Here is a 9,939-nt window from a genome sequence, read left to right as displayed (position 1 = left end):
ATCATGAAGCCGCCAATGTGATCAATCTGCACGCCCAGGCCGTGGGCGTCCAGAACATCCACAGCCTCGTCCACTCCGTCCTCGCCACCGGCAACTACAACCGCGCGCGGAGAAAATTGCTATTATAGGACTCTAAACAAGTGGCTTTGCTAAAATAGAACTTCTAACATGCGCTTCGCTGGAATAGGATCCGAAACTTTTGCACTTCGGAATACATGACATTATGCTCATTTTAATCTATTTGCTAATTCTAAATACATACTTGGAGAGTTCAATGACTATTTTGCCCTTATATTAACAGACTGGACGCTGGCCACCGCGCGCCTCTCTATCAATGACTATTAATATAAGGGCAAAATAGTCATTGAACTCTCCAAGTATGTATTTAGAATTAGCAAATAGATTAAAATGAGCATAATGTCATGTATTTCGAAGTGCAAACGTTTCGGATCCTATTTTAGCGAAGCGCATGTTAGAAGTCCTATTTTAGCGAAGCCACTTGTTTAGAGTTCTATTGTCGGTGTCCTGACCCGGTGGTCCGGTCCCAACTAGTAATGATGCTGCGTGTTTCCTCGTCCCAGATGTTGATGCAAGAGGTAACACAGTAACGCACGGGTTTATCCTGGTTCCGGCCGCGGGGCCGTACGTCCAGCAAGAGGGTGTGCGAGGGCACTGTATTATCTTGCACCGGGAGGTGCCTGTAGTAGGGGTACAAGCGAGGCGAGAGAGGGAGGGAAGCTCCCATGTCTCTGCTAGAGGTGGAGTAGACTAGGGCGAATGCCAATATGGGGGCTCAGAAGAGCGTGTGCGTGTGCGCTACTGAATGAGCCGACTGTCCGTCCGAAAGGAAAGCCCGTCTCCTCCTTTTATAGACATAAGGAGGGACGGTGTACACGCACAGAGGATCGTGGAAGTCGTCGTCTTCTCTCCGAATCGCGGGGGTGCAGTGGTCGGGCATTGTGGGAAGTACACTGTAGGGTATGGCGCCGGGCGTGGCAGTCATCCTGGGCATCGTCCTTGGTCTTGCGGAGATCACGCCGGCGTCCTTACGGCTCCAGCGGGCGGCGTGGTCGTTGCTGTGGAGGGTACTGTCCTCTGCGCTCGCCGTGGCAGTGTTTCGAGGGTCCTGCAGGCGGGGGTCTTGATCTGGTCAAGGTTCGGACCGCGCCCGAGGGTCGCGCCCACGCCGTTTGAGGGTTCCTGCGGAGGGAAAAGTACATGGAAGGTACGAGGAGTTGGCAGCACAGTGGCTGGAGCAGTACCGTGCACGTTCACACAGTGCGTCGCAGGTTCCTACATTGTCGCCACAACGTCCGGAATGGCGGAGCAGTGACCGGAGTTGGCGGACAAGACTCTGGTCACAGCCACTGTGGGGAATGGTGGCCTGACGCCGTCTGACCTGGGTGCTGTGGAGGAGTGGTTGGCATTAAATGCCTCCGTATGGTGGGCGGGTGAGCGGAAGTGCCATTTGTCCTTTCCGTTGAAGGGTGGCCTCGAGCGAGGCGGAGGCGCAGGGCACGGTCGAGGGCTCCGGCGGGGAGCCCTCGAGCGAGGCGGAGATCACCCCGCGGGTCCGAGGGGGGTGCGGATGGGCTGTACTGCGTATGTGGGCCGCGTGTTGGGCTTTTTTGAGTCCTTTCCTTTCTTCCCGATGGGAAGGGTGTAAGCATCTAGGCCCTCAAGGTATGTTTCGGTGATTAATGACAACCATTATTGTGACTAATGAGTTTGTGCAGCTTAAAAGATCATTATCGCTCATTTGGTCATATGTCAAAAGAGGCCCCTCAAATTTCATTATTCAAAAAGGCGATCTCGGTATTCAACTCAATTTTATGTCAAGGCTAAGGATCTTTCTAGTCCTAAGTGTCACAAGGTTGAGAAGGACACTTAGGTTAGTATAGGTTTTATAGTTTTGTAGTGATCGCACTATTAAGAGGGGTTAAAGCTTAGTAACTTGAGCATGGACATGGTCATTTGAAAATGGATGCACACTATGGTCACTTAGGTTTCTAGAAGTTCAAATAAGTGGTCTCAAACTATATCTCAAGAATATTTGGATTTCATTCAAGACTCAAATCAGAAAAGACAAAATCAGAAAAAGTCTATACACCGGTTTAACCGACGCTCTCAATTTTCCATACGTCGGTTAAACGAAGTCAGCAGAGTCTGGACAAATTCAATACACCGGTTAAACCGACGTGTTTGAATTTAACGTCGGTGCATTGGTCCAGAGTTGGTTTTTCCAGGGAAATTCAAGTTCTATTCACCGGATTAACCGACGCTGTTTGAATCAAGACGTCGGTGCAATTGACCAGTGAGATGGTTTTTTCAGAGGAATTCAAAAGTTGTACTCACCGGTTAAACCGACGATAGGTTTGAGTTAACGTCGGTGCAGTTGTCCAGAGACTTGATTTTTCAGTGGTTCAGTGGACAACTACACTCACCGGTTAAACCGATGCTACGTCGGTTAATCTGCCCCAGTTGTAACGGCTAGTTTTCAGAAGAGGCAGTTTACATTCACCGGTTAAACCGACGATGACAATGGGGGGTACGTCGGATTAACCGGCGCTACGCAGTTTTCTGGCAGCTTTTCTCCAACGGCTCTATTTGTGTGAGCTGCCTATATATACCCCTCCAATGGGTCATTTCGCCCACTCTTGACACCAGGCAACATCCAAACACTCATACCATAGTCAAGAGCCACCTTGAGCTTCATCATTCACATACTTGTGCATTCAATCAATCAAGAAGCAAGATTAAGGACTTGAGTAGAGAGAAGCTAGTGTGCATCCGTTCTTGGTGATCGGTTCTTGCTCAAGTGAAGGCCTTAGCTTGTTACTCTTGGTGATTGGCATCACCTAGGCGATCTTGGTGATCGAGGTGTTTCTCGCGGAGCTTGCCAAGGATTGTGGGAGCCCGGAGAAGAAGATTGTACGTGGCTTGATCTCCACCACGCCGGGATGGTGAACGGAGACTCTTAGTGAGCGCCCTCGTCTCGGTGACTTGGGAGGTGACAATACTCTTTGTGAGTGTCACAACGTGGATTAGGGGTGTGTGCCAACACATCGATACCACGGGAAAAAAATCCGGTTGTCTCTTGTCCATTCCTTTTATTCAAGCATTTTCTTTCATGCAATTTACTCATGTGCTTGACTTAGAGATCATAACTTAGCTCTACCTTGCTAGGCTTTACTTTGTTTTAGCTCTCTTAGCTTGTGTTAGAAGCTTAGTTATCCGGTTGGTGAATTGGTGCCCTACTAGCATTGCATAGGTTAAGGTTGCTTTACTTTGTTTTAGAATTTGAAAAAGGCCCAATTCACCCCCCCTCTTGGTCCATCGATCCTTACAATTGGTATCAGAGCCTCGTTGCTCATTTGGATCATTAGGCTTCACCGCCTAGAGCTATGGCCAAGATGGGTGGTTCGCCGCCTCACTTCGAGGGCAAGAACTTTGCTTATTGGAAAGTTCGCATGGCCGCATACCTTGATGCGATTGCCCCCGAAGTGTGGTTGGCCACTAAGACCGGGTTCACCGGAACTCCCACCACCGAACAATTAAAATGGAATGCCAAGGCTAGAAATGCAATTTTCGAGGCCATAAGTGAGGAAGTCTTTGCTAGAGTTAATGGCATGGACTTAGCAAGTGATATTTGGAAGGAACTCATTGAAATTCATGAAGGCTCCACTAAAGTTCGTGAGCAAAAATATCACTTGTTTAGAGCTAAGTATGATTCCTTTAAAATGCTAGCTCATGAAAATTGCAATGATATGTACTCTCGCTTGAATGTCATTGTCAAGGACATTAATGCTCTTGAAGTTTCCAAAATTGACAGTGGCTCCATCAACCGCAAGATTCTCATGCTCCTTCCGAAGCCCAAGTACAACATTATCAATGCTATGCTTCAAAAGGAGAATCTTGATACAATGGAAGTGGGAGAGCTTGTGGGCGAAATTCGCGCTCATGAAATGAGTATCCTTGGTATGACCGAAGAGCCAACTTCAAGCAAATCAATTGCTCTAAAGACCAAGGCAAACAAAGCCCGCAAGCTCAAGATGATCAAGCAAGATTCAAGCTCAAGCAATGAAGAAGATGATCATCATGAAAGCTCATCCGATGTTGAAGATGATGGAGAGCTTGCTCTTATGATGAGAAAGTTCACCCGCTTGAATGACAAGATCAACAAGAAGGGGTTCAACTTTGACTCTAAGAAGGGAATGTTCCGGCCAATGGATGTCAAGAACAAAATTTGCTACAATTGTGGAGAAAAAGGTCACATCCGTCCAAATTGCCCCAAGCCGGACAAAAGAAACAAGGATCACAAGAGCAAGCATCGCCATGATTCAAGCGATGATGAAGAAGAAGAAAGGAAGAACAAAAACAAGAGACTTGGGAAGAAAAAGAGCCATGACAAGAAGACCAAGCTCTTCCCAAAGAAGAAAGGGCACACCAAGAGAAGCTTCTTGGTGGAAAAGCAAGAGTGGGTGACCGATGTCTCATCAAGCGAAGAATCAAGTGATGAAGAAGACATAGTCACCATCGCTCTCACAAATGAAGAACCATCACTACCTCCACCTCCAATGTGCCTCATGGCCAAAGGTAACTCTAAGGTATGTGAGAGTGAAAATGATAGTGATGATGAGCTTGACCCTAATGAGTTTGCTAATCTCATTAATGAGTATACATCCGTCATCAAGAGGGAAAAGGGCAAAGTCAAGGTTCTTGAGAGCACTCGTGCCAAGTTAGAGCTTGCCCACTCCGATTTGCTTGGCAAGTACAATGACTTGCTCAAAAAGCACAATGAGTCACTTGTACTTGCTAAGCAAGTTGAAGAGAGCCACAAAAAGCTTAAACAAGAGCATAGGGAGTTGGCTCACAAGTATCAAGAACTTGAATTTGCCTATGAAGCAATTGACCCAAGTCTTGAGAACTTTGCTCATGAAACTATTGAGAAGGTCAATGCTTCTACTTCATGTGATGACCTACTCATTAATGCAAATGCTACTAATGCTTTGCCCGAGCTTGCACCTTCTAGGGAAAAGGAATTGATGGATCAAGTTGCAAGCCTCAAGAGTAGTGTGGAGAAGCTCTCAAGAGGAGAATACATCCACAAAGAGATTCTCTTCAACAATGCCCGTGACTATGGCAAGAGAGGTCTTGGTTCATTTCCGGAGCCAAACATAGCTACTACTCCTTCTCCGGAGATCAAGATTAGCTTCATCAAGGAAGTTGGATCATATTGCCAACATTGCCAAGTCACCGGGCACCACACTAGGGAGTGCACTTTACCATCACGTCCTCTTCCTAAATTACCCAAGAATTACTCTTCAATGTTTGAAAATAACCATTTTCTCTTGAGTAAAGTGAAGGGCAAGGTGAAGGCCAAATTCATTGGCAAACTCACTAAGGAGTCAAAGAAGAAGCTCCCCAAGCAACTTTGGGTCCCAAAAGCTCTTGTCACACATGTGCAAGGCCCAAAGCTTGTTTGGGTTCCTAAAACTCAAAAGTGAATTCTCATGTGTGTAGGTGAACTACAAAGCCGGTGGAAAACATTGGGTACTTGATAGCGGTTGCTCTCAACACATGACCGGCAATGATAGCATGTTCACCTCCCTTGAAGACCCCGGCGATCATGAACACGTCACCTATGGTGATAACTCAAGGGGAAAAGTTTTAGGTTTGGGTAGAATAGCAATTTCTAAAGATTTATCTATTTCTAATGTTTTGTTTGTAGAAGCACTTAGTTTTAATCTTATTTCAATTGCTCAATTGTGTGATCTTGGACTAACGTGTGCCTTTGACAAGAATGGTGTTGTAGTAACTCATGAAAAAGACAAGTCATTGGTATTCACGGGGTTTAGGCATGGCAACATTTACTTGGTGGATTTCTCTTCAAAGCAAACAAGTACCATGACATGCCTCTTCACCAAGTCTTCTCTTGGGTGGCTTTGGCATAGAAGAATTGCTCATATTGGCATGAGCAACCTCAAGAAAGCCCACAAGAGAGGGATGATCACCGGCTTGAAGGACGTCACCTTTGACAAGAACAAGCTATGTAAAGCATGTCAAGCCGGGAAGCAAGTTGCAACACATCATCCCATCAAGACGATGTTGTCTACCTCCAAGCCGCTCGAGCTACTACACATGGATCTCTTTGGTCCAACTACATACAAGAGCATTGGTGGTAACCTCTATTGCCTAGTAATCGTTGATGATTTTTCACGTTACACTTGGGTTATGTTTCTAGGCGATAAGGGTGAAACTCCGGAACTCTTCAAGACATTTGCAAGAAGAGCTCAAAGGGAGTACAACTCCCCAATTGTGAAGATCCGGAGTGACAACGGCACCGAGTTCAAGAACATGAAGATTGAAGAATGGTGCGATGAAGAGGGCATCAAGCATGAGTTTTCCGCCACCTACACGCCTCAACAAAATGGAGTGGTGGAAAGAAAGAACAAGACACTCATCACCCTAGCTAGAGCAATGTTGGATGATTATGGCACGTCCGAGAAGTTTTGGGCGGAAGCAATCAACACGGCGTGTCATGCATCCAACCGAGTGTATCCTCACCGACTCCTCAAGAAAACTCCATATGAGCTCATCACCGGGAAGAAACCAAATATATCATACTTTCGGGTCTTTGGTTGCAAATGCTTCATCTATAAGAAGAAAAGGCTCGGTAAGTTTGAAAGTAGATGTGATGAAGGTTTCTTTCTTGGTTATGCATCAAACTCCAAAGCATATAGAGTATTCAATCAAACCTCCGGGTTAGTTGAAGAAACATGTGATGTGGAGTTTGATGAATCTAATGGCTCCCAAGAGGAGGTTGTTGGCTATGAGAATGTAGGTGATGAGGAGATTGATGAAGCTTTGAAGAATATGTCCATTGGGGATATCAAGCCGGAAGAGGTGCATGAAGACAATGATCAAGGGGGAGGACCTTCCTCATCTACACCAAGCACCTCCACGGCGCCCCAAGTGGATGAAGATCAAGAAAAAGATGATACACAACCTCAAGAAGATGTGCCAACGCCAACACCCCAAGTTCAAGAACAAGAAGAGCAAAGTGTTCCACCACAAGCACAAGTCACTCATGATCCACCCCAACAAGCATCAACGCAAGTACCGCTAGTGAAGCATTGTCGCATCTCCAAGGATCATCCAATTGGTCAAATCATTGGTAGTCCATCAAAAGGAGTAAGAACTCGCTCTAAACATGCTTCATTTTGCGAATATCACTCGTTTGTTTCTTGTATTGAACCCACTAGCATAGAGGAAGCGCTTGAGGACTCGGATTGGGTGATGGCCATGCAAGATGAGTTGAACAACTTCACCCGCAATGAAGTTTGGGTCCTCGAAGCTCCTCCGAAAGACAAGAACATCATCGGCACCAAGTGGGTCTTTCGAAACAAGCAAGATGAACATGGGGTGGTGATACGCAACAAAGCAAGACTTGTGGCAAAAGGGTTCTCTCAAGTCGAAGGTTTGGATTTTGGTGAAACTTTTGCTCCGGTCGCAAGACTTGAAGCTATCCGTATCCTTCTTGCTTACTCTTCACATCATAACATTAAGTTGTATCAAATGGATGTGAAAAGTGCATTCTTAAATGGCGTTATTAACGAACTTGTTTATGTTGAGCAACCTCCCGGGTTTGAAGATCCGAGGAATCCTAACCATGTTTATAGGTTGCACAAGGCACTCTATGGGCTCAAACAAGCTCCAAGGGCTTGGTATGAGAGGCTTCGTGACTTCCTAATCATGCAAGGCTTCAAGATCGGGAGGGTGGACACCACGTTGTTCACAAAAGACGTCAACGGGGATCTTTTCATTTGTCAAATTTATGTTGACGATATTATCTTTGGCTCAACTAATGATTTACTAAGCCATGAGTTTGCTACCATGATGTCTAGGGAATTCGAGATGTCCATGATTGGCGAATTGACCTTCTTCCTTGGTTTTCAAGTCAAACAAATGAAGGAAGGGACATTCATCCATCAAGAAAAATATACTAAAGATATCTTGAAGAAGTTCAAGATGGATGAGTGCAAGCCAATCAAGACACCCATAGGCAACCAATGGGCATCTCGACTTGGATGTGGACGGTAAACCGATTGATCAATCCCTCTATCGTTCTATGATAGGGTCTTTGCTTTACCTTACCGCATCTAGGCCCGATATAATGTTTAGTGTGTGCTTGTGTGCCCGCTTTCAAGCTAACCCAAAGGAGTCACACCTTTCGGCTGTGAATAGGATCCTTCGGTATCTCAAGCACACTCCTAGCATAGGCTTGTGGTACCCCAAAGGCGCTAGTTTAGATCTCTTGGGATACTCGGATTCGGATTTTGCCGGAAGCCGTGTGGATCGCAAGAGTACCTCTGGGGGTTGCCACTTGCTTGGGCGTTCTCTAGTTTCTTGGTCGAGTAAGAAGCAGAATTCCGTGGCTTTGTCCACCGCGGAAGCGGAATATATAGCGGCCGGTGCATGTTGTGCCCAAATCCTATATATGAAGCAAACCCTTTTGGACTTTGGTGTGAAACTAGATAGGATCCCACTCCTTTGTGACAATGAAAGTGCCGTAAAAATTGCCAAGAATCCGGTTCAACACTCTCGCACAAAGCACATTGATATTCGCCATCACTTCTTGCGTGATCACGAAGCCAAGGGGGACATTTCCCTTCAAGGTGTGAGATCCGAGGAGCAATTGGCGGATATATTCACAAAACCTTTAGACGAGAGTACCTTTGTTAGGCTAAGGAATGAGCTCAATGTGTTAGATGCGGCAAACGTCATGTAAGTTGCCATGTCATATAGAAAAATGCATACATATAGGACACTTGTCTAACCATGGTAAGATAGTGATGAGCAAGGGTTTAGCTAGAGGTGGTGGTCCACTTGTTTTCCTCTAGGCTTGTAGAAAGGCTCATCATGAAGAAGCTTCCCGTGGGTTCAAACTTGACAAGTAGATCTTAATTTCTTGTTATGCATTTCTTGTCATATAGATGTGCACTTCATGTTTACTTTACTTTCGCATGTGGTTGTAGTTTGCATCATCATTGCATGCGTAAGGGTCACAAAGGAGATCACTTGATGAAAATGAGACTTGTTTTCATATACAAGATCTTAATTCATGAAAAGTGAAAAGAGCAAAATGTTAGGTGCGTTATTGCCTAGTGAGCAATGTCATGATGAGTTTGAAGCTTTCTATCTTCAATATTCCTATGACATGGCTCATACATTTTATTTGGCGCTTTGTCTCTCTTGCGGCTTTTCCTTGTGTTTGAAAAAATTTATTTAAGCAAGTGTGCTATCCTATTTATTTTGAGGGGTAAAGTCGCCTATGCAAGTCCATTGACTTGAGTTTATTTGAATCTTATAAGTTTATTGGACTTAGCATAGAAGAGTGAGCTGAGAGTGGTTTTTTTGCCTTCACCGGTTAAACCGACGTTCAAAGGATTTTTACCCATCGGATTAACCGGCGTTACTAAGTTTCAGCCTCAGCTCAATCAAACCAGGCGTTCAACCGGCGTATACAAATTTCCGAGCATCGGATCAACCGGTGAACGTAACACAGATCTAACCTATCAATCAACCGGTGTTACCAGCGTTCAACCGGCGAGTTCAATTTACATATCGTCGGATCAACCGGCGTTCAGAAGGATTTTGTGCTGAGTGTCGGGTGAACTGCACCGATGAAATCGACCGGTGTTCTAAACCTAGTCATCGGATTAACCGGTGTTAAGGAAATTCGTGGGGCCCGTCTGTCATATATGAGTCTTGCTCGAGCCGCCGCCTCTCTTCCTTCTCTGTTTCACCCGCGTCCCTCCATCTCGAACCGCCGCCGCGCCCTAACACGATCCCGCGCCGCTGCTCGCCTGCAAGACCACCGTCGCCGCTCCGCCACAGCCCACGCGCCGCCGTGCGCCATCCGCGCCGCCGCTCTGC

The sequence above is a fragment of the Panicum virgatum genome, chromosome 6K, assembly GCF_016808335.1.
Source record: "Panicum virgatum strain AP13 chromosome 6K, P.virgatum_v5, whole genome shotgun sequence".
Classification (NCBI taxonomy): domain Eukaryota; kingdom Viridiplantae; phylum Streptophyta; class Magnoliopsida; order Poales; family Poaceae; genus Panicum; species Panicum virgatum.
The sequence above is the reverse complement of the archived record's forward strand: the minus strand, read 5'-3'. Positions refer to the sequence as shown.